The sequence below is a fragment of the Orycteropus afer genome, unplaced genomic scaffold (assembly GCF_000298275.1).
Source record: "Orycteropus afer afer isolate SDZICR_OR568_19922 unplaced genomic scaffold, OryAfe1.0 scaffold00858, whole genome shotgun sequence".
NCBI lineage: Eukaryota > Metazoa > Chordata > Mammalia > Tubulidentata > Orycteropodidae > Orycteropus > Orycteropus afer.
Genome location: NW_006922445.1, coordinates 254348 through 264173, shown reverse-complemented (window position 1 = coordinate 264173; position 9826 = coordinate 254348). Strand labels below are relative to the sequence as shown.

Genomic DNA, 9826 nt, shown 5'->3' with positions numbered 1-9826 from the left:
TTCATTCATGGACAGATGTAGGCAGCACAACAGAATCCCGATCCACAGAAGAATGTCTCCTCTCCCAGGATGTCCACAGATATACTGGAAGCAGGCCACACCCCTAGGGAAACTCCCTTTCAACAGATTGGCCACTCAAAACATAGTCATCTGATCTTACCATGGGAACAACCAGACCACAACAGCCACACAGAATTGTGGTCCAGCCAAGTTGACACACAGCCTCCAACTATCACACCATCCTATTGTCTTCTCACCTGCATGGTTTCTGTCGAGAAATCCAAGCTTAGTTTTATTGGTGGCCCCTTATAGGGAACTTTTCATTTTTCCTGTGCTGCTCTCATGATTCTTTATTTGTCTTTGGTTTTGGTGAGTTTGATGATGATACGTCTGGGTGATTTTCTTTTGGTGTCTATCCTTTTTGGGGTTCGTTGGACTTCCTGAATGGATATATTCTCATCTTTCATCATACCAGGAAAATCCTCTTCCAACAAATTTTTGACAATTTTCTCTGTGGTTTTATTTTCTCTTCCTGTTCTGGAATTCCAATTACACATGGGTTATTTCTTTTGATGGTATACCACATGAAGCTTAGACTTTCTTCATTTTGTTTTGAACTGTTTTCTGATTGATCCCTTTCCAAAGAAATGTTCAGGTATTTGCTGTCAATCTCCCTAATTATGTCTTCCATTGATTCAATTCTGCTCCTTTGCCCATTCAATGTCTTATCTATTTCTGAAAATTTAGTATTAATCTTCTGGATTTCTACCTGTAGATTTTGTATCCTTTCTAATTTTTCATTTATTTTGTCATTTTGTTCTTGTGTTGTCTTTCAAAATTGTTGTAGAGTTTTCTCTGTGTTTTCCTTGATCTGTCTCTTAATTCATTGAAGATACCTAAATATATCTTTTGAATTACTGCTCAGAAAGTTCCAATGCTGCATCTTCCTCAGGGATGTGTTTTGAGTCTGTATCCTGGTTGCTTGTTTCTCTTGCTTTATCTTGCTTTTGTGTGTGGAGTGTGATGCTCTGTTGTCTCCAAGGCATTGTGATGTTTTTGTGTTTATATTTAATTGGTGATTGTATGTTGGAGTGACTTGCCCACTTTTTTTGCTTTCTTTGTTTTGTTTGAATGTTATCTATGCAAGCAGGGTACTGTGTGGTGCTTCTCTATTCACTAGTTGACAGCACTTATACACTCACCACCTGTCTCCTTTCCTTGTATGTCCCTGCCGACCTTGGCAAACAGAACCTATTCTTAGGTCCCTGGAATCTGAATGAGAATGCTATCACTTTAAAATCCAAAATGGCTGCCACTTGTAAAGATTCAAAATGGCTGCACTCTCAGTCACTTTAAATATTCAAAATGACCACCACTTGTAAACATTGAAAATGGCTGTGCTCTCGTTCACTTTAAATATCCAGAATGGCCACCGCTTGTAAACATTCGAAATGACTACGCTTTCAGTCATTTTAAATATCCAAAATGGCCACTGCTTGTAAACATTCAAAATGGCTGCACCCTCGGTCACTTTAAATATCCAAAATGGCTACTGCTTGTAAACATTCAACATTGGTGCACCCTCAGTCACTTTAAGTATCCAAAATGGCTGCCATGTGTAAACAATGAAAATGGCTGCACCCTCCGGACAGCAGAAGGTCATCAGCTCAGGTTGTCTCCCTCCTTGCTGTTTCCCTTCCTAGTCATAGGCCACCAGCACAGTTGTCCCTGCAGCCTTTGGTGAGCAGGGCTGATCTTTAGGTCAATTCTCAGGTGCCAACACCATTTGGAAATATTCAGGCTGTTGGTACCATCAGAGTAGCTGACAGTTCACAGCTCTAATTGTCTCCATACTCACTGTTTTCAGTCAGGTTTCTCCACTAGTTGGTGCCTAATCCACTTCTGTATAGTTCCTTTGAAAGCTCAGAGCTCTGGGATTATCTTCTGTATCTCTGTCAATTGATTTTTCTTTTTCTTTGTTGAAGGGAGTCTGTGTTGCTTGTCTGCCTATCCCTCCATCTTACCAGAAGTTCTCCCCTGAAGTCAGCTTTAACTAATCAACTATTAACTAAGCTAGTAAATAATGTTTGACATGAGTATTTTGCTCTTTTAAAGAATTATCTATATGAGATCAAATTGTCAATGGTATTTCTAAAGTATAGATGATAAGTTTAGGGGGTAGTGAATCTAAGTCAATGATAATGAAAAATATGAGTAGATATAATGAGAATGGTGACACAGTATGTGGAATGTACCCAGTGTCACTCAACTGTACAAGTAGAAATTGATGAATGGGTGCATATTTTCACTAAGATAAAATTAAAAAGGAAAATATGTACATCCCTGGCATATATAGGTATATCCAGTCAATAATTGCTTTCTTTCTTAATGGATATTCCTTTTATTTTCCTGGTCTAGTGCCCAGAGAAATGTGAGTTCATGCTCACACGTCCTGTCAACTCACCTTCTCACTCACAGCCATGTGAGGGTTTTTAGCTCAAAAAATATGTAACCAGTTACAGATTATGGTTGATGCTGATATATGTGACCCAGATTCCTCTTCAGTTCCTAGGAATGCAGCCTTCAGTTGTCACTCCCTCTTTGAAAACATTCTGCCTCATCTGGGCTCACACCTTCTTTCAGGGTAGCATGCACCCAATGACTAATCCACTTGTAAAGATTCAAAATGGCAAGGGTACAGATGCCAGCCCTCTCACTGCAACTTTAGACAACTCTGAAAGACCATCCCAGCTTCAGACCTGCCCATGGGGTTGGCTAAGACCTTCCTTGAGACTGCTTTGCACTCAGTTTCTCCCTCTACTCAATCTTGCTTCATTCTCCCTTCCACAGGTGTACATCTGAGGAGTTCCCCCTAATTAAATGATTTGCTCCCTAATCTCCATCGGAGCATCTGCTTTCTGGGGAACCCACCCTTTGGCACACATATAAGATCCAAAGAGAACTCTGGAATCTTTCTCATTAAAATGCAGATTAAACCCAAATAGATATAGAAGCAATGGTTTGACAAGAATCTTTTTATTTTACTAATATATTTCCACATTAGAAGGTAATGTGGGTTAGTCTAATATTACAATTTAACAGAGAAGTTCTTAACCTGGGCTCCAATGAACCTCCTAGGGGATCCTGGATAGAATTCTGTGGGTCTGTAACTTACATGTGAAAAAACAAATTACAGAAATTCTGGCAAGATGAAAGAATAGGTAGACAAGCTACATAGACCCTCTGCAACAAATCAATAAGAAACCAATTGAAATTGATACAGAAGATGATCCTGGAACCCTGAGCTTTGAAGAGAAGAATAAAGAAGTGGATTAAACACCAACTAGAAGAAGAACCTCTGGTAGCATAGTGGCTAAAGCACTTGACTGCTAACCAGAAGGCTGGCGGTTCAAACCCACCAGCCACTCCTCGGAAGGAAGGTTGGGCAATCCTTCTTCCGTAGTGATACTGCCTCAGAAACCGAAGGAGGGGTCGCTATGAGTCGGGGCCGACTCGACAGCACATAACAACAACAACAACAGAAGAAGAACCTGAATGAAAACAGTGAGCAAAGAGACAAATGGAGCTGTGGACTACCAGCTGTCCAGAGGGTGTAGTCATTTTGAATATTTGAAAGCAGCTTTCCAGTAACAACCTAAGAATCGGCTCTGTTCACCACGTACTCCATGGGCAAGAACTACACTGGTGCTTCACAGCCAGAAAAGAAAACAACAAAGAAGGATACAAACAGACCTGTGGACTGCTGGCTATCATGAAGTTGCAGCCATTTTGGGTATTTGCAAACAGTGCAGCCATTTTGATTTTTTGTTTTGTTTTGTTTTTATGTTTCTGCTTGTTTATGCGGTTTGTATTTTTTGTTCTCTTGTGGGGTTCTGACCTGGACAGTGACCTAAGAATCAGCTCTTGTTGCCAAGAATAGCATGTGCAACTTCACTGGAGGCTGATGACTAGAAAGGTGCAATATTCCCCTTGTGCTCTGGTAGCATAGTGCCTAAAGTACTTGACTGCTAACCAGAAGGGTGGCAGTTCAAACCCACCAGCCACTCCTCAGAAGGAAGATGGGCAATCTACTTCCGTAGTGATAGTACCTTGGAAACCCAAGGAGGGATTGCTATGAGTCAGGTCTGACTCAACAGCACACAACAATAACAACAACTCTTATACCCCACACCCTCTTAGTGAACAGAGGTATGGCCATCCCTCACCTTTACCCACCTATGTGACCAGCAGGAATTCCATCCTGGTCTGTGCCCTGACAGCAGGGGTGCTTTGCCCTATCCCTCACAGTTTTGTTTTTCTTTCAATTATTATTTTTATCTTCTTCCTTTCTTCCTTGTATACATTGTTTTCTCTTTCCCTTCCCTGTTTCCCCCTCCCCTCTATTTCCTGCTTCCCTTTTCCTGGTTCTCTTCTTTTTCTTTCTTTTGGGTCTTCCCATTCCTTGTTTTCCCTTTTGCAGTTTTCCCATTTTGTCTTTATTCTTTTATCGTTGCTCTTTTCTCTCATTCCCCTCTCTCCAGATATTGTGGAGGATTTTTTCCTCTTTTTTTTTCTTCATTATCTCTCTGTTGTCATTTTTAATAAGTTTTTGATATTTTTCTTCTCTTTATTGCATTTCTTTTGTTGTTGTGATTGTTCCTGCTTGTTTATGAAATTTGAGTTTTTTATGCTCTTGTTTTTATTTTTATTTTTGTCTTACTGAGTGGGAGACAGAAACTGTTCCCACACAACCCAATCATATCTGCACCTCTTGCAGCTCCGCTGAATGAGGGACACTACTTGTTTTTGAACCAACTGACCAATGATAGATGGAGGCAATACCAGCTCAACTCAGCCTCAACTGCTCTTTATGACCATCTAACAGAGATCTGTGCACACACTCTTACTCTCTATCACACTCATCAGGAGACAGGTGTTGGGTACTTAAGTGCTAACAACCAGCTAATAGAGGAGCATAGTACCCTCCTCACACAGATATATCAAAAAAAAAATAGAGGAAAAACATACTTGAGTGAATCACACCAACGTACAAGCATAAATTAAACATGAATACAACAACACCACAATGTCTCAGAAACAACAGGTGATCACAGTCCACACAAAGAAGCAAGATAAAGTCGTAGAAACAAGTGACCAGAGCACAAACCCAGAAAATATCCTTGAGGAAGAAGCAGTGTTGGAGCTCCCTGATAAAGAATTCACAAGAATTATATTTGGGTGCCTTCAACAGTTTGAGAGATAGGTCAAGGAAAACACTGACAATATTAAGGAAAATACATTATAAAAAAGTAAATAAAAAACTCTAGAACAGTTTAGGAAAACAATACAAAAAAAAATTGGCAAAATAAACAAAAAATTAGAAGTGATACAAAAACAACAAATAGAAACTTAAGGCAATCCTACTTCCATAGTGATACTGCCTTGGAAACCTAAGGAGGGGTCTCTAAGAGTCGGGGCCGACTCGATGGCACATAACAACAACAAGGCTAATAATAAGATTTCAAAAATAGATAACACATTGAATGGGCAAAGGAGTGGAATTGAATAAATGGAAGACAGAATTAATGAGATTGAAGACAAATACCTCAGTACTACTGTGGTAGTTCAGTTTGTGTGTCAACTTGGCTGGTCCTGGTTGAATGGCTGGGCAGCTGGATGTAGTATTCCCCATGATGAGACTGGTAATCAACTCCATGGTGGAATCTACTATGAGCAGCTCAGTAGCTGCCTTTGGGAATGTGGTCTGCTTCCTGTTTATAAGGAGAAGCCTTGTGGAAATGGTTTCTAGCTTATGATATGCTTGGACCCTGCATGTAGCCATGTTGTTGTTCATCATCCTGCCATGCTCTGCTGACCTTGGGACTTACAATGGACTTGAATAAATGGCCTGCCATGTGGTTTGGTAACATCAGCACTGTGCCATTTTATTTGTCAACCTTGGGCTTGTCAGCCTCAGGAGCCAGTAGGTGCCTGAGTGAAGAGATGCCTCTAGCTTTGATGGGCCAGTAGCAAGAGGCAGAGCTGAAGCCCAAGACTGAGGGGCTTTCACCAACTCCCTAGAGCCTGGCACTTTGAACTTGGACTTAAAGCCTCCAAATTGTGAGAGAATAAACTCCTGTTTGTTAAGACCATCCCATTTGTGGTATATTCCTGTCAGAATGGCACTAGGTAACCAGAACAACTACTCTGTTAAGGGATCAATCAGAAAAAGGGTCAAAACAAAATGAAGAAAGCCTAAGATTCATATGGGCCACCATCAAGAGGAATAACCTACGTGTAATCAGAATTCCAGAACAGGAAGAGACAAATAAAACCACAGAGAAATTTGTCAAAGATATGTTGGAAGAGGATTTCTCTAATATGAGAAAAGATGAAAATATATCTAATGAAGAAATCCACTAAACCCCAAAAAGGATAGACTCCAAAAGAAAATCACCAAAACATATCATAATGAAACTCACCAAAACCAAAGACAAAGAAAGAATCCTGAAAGCAGCATGGGAAATATGAAAACTTACTTACTAAGGGTGACCAATTAAGACTAAGCTCTGATTTCTCAGCAGAAACCATGTAAGCTACAAGGCAATGGGGTGATACATATATAACCCTGAAAGAAAAAAAATTCCAACCAATAATTATGTATCTACCTAGCAAAAATGTCCTTCAAATATTAGGGTGAAATTAGGACATTTCCAGATAAACAGAAACTAAGGGAATTGTTAAAACCAGACCAACCTTACAAGAAAAAAGAAATTAAATTTTTATTCTTACGAAACTATAAATGAGGCAGCTCTTGTAGCACAGCACCTAAGGTATCTGACTGCTAACCAGAAGGTTGGTGGTTCAAACCCACCAGCCACTCTGTGGAACCAACACTGGGCAATCTACTTCTGTAAAGATTTTAGGAGCTCTGGTGGCATAGTCCCTAAGGCACCTGATGGCTAACCAGAAGGCTGGCAGTTCAAACTCACCAGCCACTCCTTGAAAGGAAGGTTGGGCAATCTACTTCCATAGTGATACTGCCTCAGAAACCCAAGGAGTGGTCGTTATGAGTCGGGTCCAACTCGACGGCACATAACAACAACAAGTGGCAAAGTGCCTAAAGCACTTGACTGCTAACCAGAAGCCTGGTGGTTCAAACCCACCAGCCACTCCTCAGAAGGAAGGCTGGGCAATCTACCGCAGTGATGCTGCCTCCGAAACCCAAGTAGGGGTTGCTATGTGTCAGATCAGATTCAACGGTAGTGGGTTTTAAACCCTAAATTTGAAGCTCTCATGGCACAGTGGTTAAGTGCTTGGCTGATAACCAAAGGGTTGGTGTTTGGTTGGTCACTCTGCTAGGGAAAGATGTGTATATGATTCCCTAAAGATTTATAGCCTTAAAACCATATGGGTCAATTCTGTCCTGTTGGGTCGCTAGGAATCAGAATCAACTCCAAGGCAATGGGTTTGGATTTTGGCTTAGGTGGCACAAATGGTTAAGCATGCAACTAGTAATGAACCTGGGAAGAAAACCCAGTGACCAGTTTCTGAAAGGTCAGACTTGAAAACCCTATGGAGAAGTTCTGCTCTGCAACACATGGAGTTATCATGAGTCAGAATTGACATGTCCACAACTGTTTTTTTTTCTTTGGTAACTGATTGTGGTAGTTAAATTTGTATGTCAACTTGGCTGGGTCTGGTTGAGTGTCTGGGCAGCTGGTGGAAGTTATTCTCCTTGATGAGATTGGCAATCAACTCCATTGTGGGATCTACCACAAGCAGCTGAGTAGCTGCCTTTGGGATGTGGCCTGCTTCCTGTATATAAAGAGAAGCCTTGGGGATAATCTCTAGCTTATGGCACACTTGGACCCTGCATGTAGCCATGCCATTGTTCAGCAGCAGCCTGCCATGCTCTGCTGACCTTGGGACTTACCATGGACTTCAGTTAATGGCCTGCCGTGTGGTTTGGTAACATCAGGACTGTGCCTTTTTACTTGTCAACCTTGGGCTTGTCAGTCTCAGCAGCCAGCAGCTGTCTGAGTTAAGAAAAGTGTCTAGCTCCAGTGGGCCGGGAGCAGAAGGTAGAGCTGAACCCCAAGGTTGCCCTTTCACCCAGCCCCTAGAGCCTGGCACTTTGAACTTGGACTTAAAGCCTCCAAACTATAAGAGAATAAACTCCTGTTAAGGCCATTCCATTTGTGGTATATTTCTGTCAGAGTGGCACTAGGTAACCAGAACACTGATAATTAGCATTTCCTTCCATCATAATCATAGGCAACAAATCACAGTAGCAGGAGCACCTAGTAACATTTTCCCTAATAGAAGTCACAGATATTTCCATGTTATATTTGCTGCAGATGTCTTCAAATATTGTTTGTAATCTTCATTACCTTGAAATCTCAGTAATTATTAGATGCACCATTAAATCTGATGCTAGAGCTTGTTATTTGATGTGGTTAAAATTAAGTACATCTCTTGTACATACAATTGCTATGAGTGAAAGTGGACTCCCAGACTCCTAACAACATTACTCCACACAATTTTGAGTTTAAAAACATATTTCATAAGTGCATTTCAGTGTAGTTGGTTTCCTTGGTAATCCTGTGGATATTATTTTATAATTTAAAAAGAATTTTATGAATTCTAAGAAGGCCTCTATAGGCTTCACCAGACTATGTTAAGGAGTTGGGGCAATCAGATAAGGGCCATGTTCCCTATCAGAAGGCACTTCTGGACTCATCCTTCTCATGCAGAGCTGACAAATTCCACGTGGATGTCGTCCAGCGTGTAATCTATCTGCTCGGGAGAGACAGCGCGCACAACTATTTCACCAGCAGGACCTGCTCCAGCCGCGCGTTTGTTTTGTTCTCGGGCTTCTGGAATGCGTACAGCTTTATATGAAATCCACATGGTGCGCAGCTGGGAAAGGCAACGGCACAAAGGGATGTTACCAAGTTGACAGAGTCTGGCATGCTTGGTCAGTCCTGGGGAGGCTGAGAGAGCTAAAGGTCCCTGGCCCCATTGGCGTCTAATGGTGACAATGCTACCCCCTCCCCCCCCAAACAAAACCAAACTCTTTGTCATCCAGTGGATGCCGACTCATAGCTACCCCCTTTGGGTTTCCAAGGCGGTAAATCTTTACGGAAGTAGATTGCCCAGTCTGCCTTCTGCGGAGTGGCTGGTGGGTTTGAACCTCCAACCATGTGGTCAGCAGTCAAATGCCTTAGGCACTGCTCCAGGAAATCTGATCACTAGGGTGTCCTGTGTTCCGAGCTCTGAACTCTGAAATGTGCTCAGTTGGAAAGCAGAATCATTGCCAAGGCGTATCTGAGTTCACTAGCTAAATTCCCGGGCCGAAAGCCCGACTTGGCTCCGTTTGCTCAGCGGCTGCTGGAGCTGCTGCCTTTCCCGGCTCGGTACCCACTGAAGTCCCACTGCCCGCCCGCCGCTGGCCATTCCCTGGAAAGGCTCCGCGTCCGCACCTGGCCCCCACCCGGTCCAGTCGGGTCTTGTCCCAATGGCACCGGACAATGGAGAGTCAAGAACTGACTTCCCAGCGGTGATTGCGCCTACAGTCACCAGAGAGGAAACGCAGTTCCAGGATCAAGGGGTCCGGCCAGGAAGCAAGCGGGGTCACTCAGACTTAGCGAGCCGGCTCCGCACACCCGCGAGTTCCTTGGACAACAGTGACGAGGTGGCAGGGGACCTCGGCCAGCTGCAGCGGGCAAGCAGAAGCGGGAAACCTCCCTCGGCATGGAAAGTTAGCACTGCGCCCGAGCCCCTTCAGCTACCAGGTCCCACTCCCCGCCTGCGACGCCCACGT

General features: G+C 42.8%; 1 protein-coding gene across 1 annotated transcript in view; it reads right to left on the bottom strand.

Annotated features, from left to right (window-relative positions):
• The window catches only part of NID1 (nidogen 1), a 225261-nt gene that overhangs the window by 215041 nt on the left and 394 nt on the right, over positions 1–9826 (bottom strand). The window lies entirely within an intron of this gene.